The following is a 463-nucleotide window of genomic DNA, read 5'->3' as shown; positions in this document are numbered from 1 at the left end:
TGCTATACAAATACAAATACATCTATTATTATTATTATTATTATTATTATTATTATTATTACCCCTCGAAATATCTCTAAACGGATCATAGAAGCTCAAAGTGGAGGAGATCTCCACGCGTGCATGCGCATGGTGACATCAGCCCTCCGCCTTCACACGCACACGCACGGCGGGGAGGAGGGCGTGGCTTGATGACGCATTGCGGTGTGTGTGTGTGCGCGCGCGTGTGTGTGTGTGTGTGTGTGTGTGTGTCATTCCCTCTCTCGACTCAACCTGCAGCCTGGCAGCCCCCCGACACAGACCTGCAGCCCCCCGACACAGAATAATGCATTCTAGCTGGGCGTGCGAAGTGGCACCGTGACAGCGCAGACTTCCTTCGCCTTTTCCCTTTTTTCCGATTCTCTCTTCAACCTCTTTAACATGTATACATACGTGTAGTATGAGATAGATATAGATATAGATA

The sequence above is a fragment of the Nansenia antarctica genome, assembly GCF_963989245.1.
Source record: "Nansenia antarctica genome assembly, chromosome: 9".
In the NCBI taxonomy this organism is placed as follows: Eukaryota; Metazoa; Chordata; class Actinopteri; order Argentiniformes; family Microstomatidae; genus Nansenia; species Nansenia antarctica.
The sequence above is the reverse complement of the archived record's forward strand: the minus strand, read 5'-3'. Positions refer to the sequence as shown.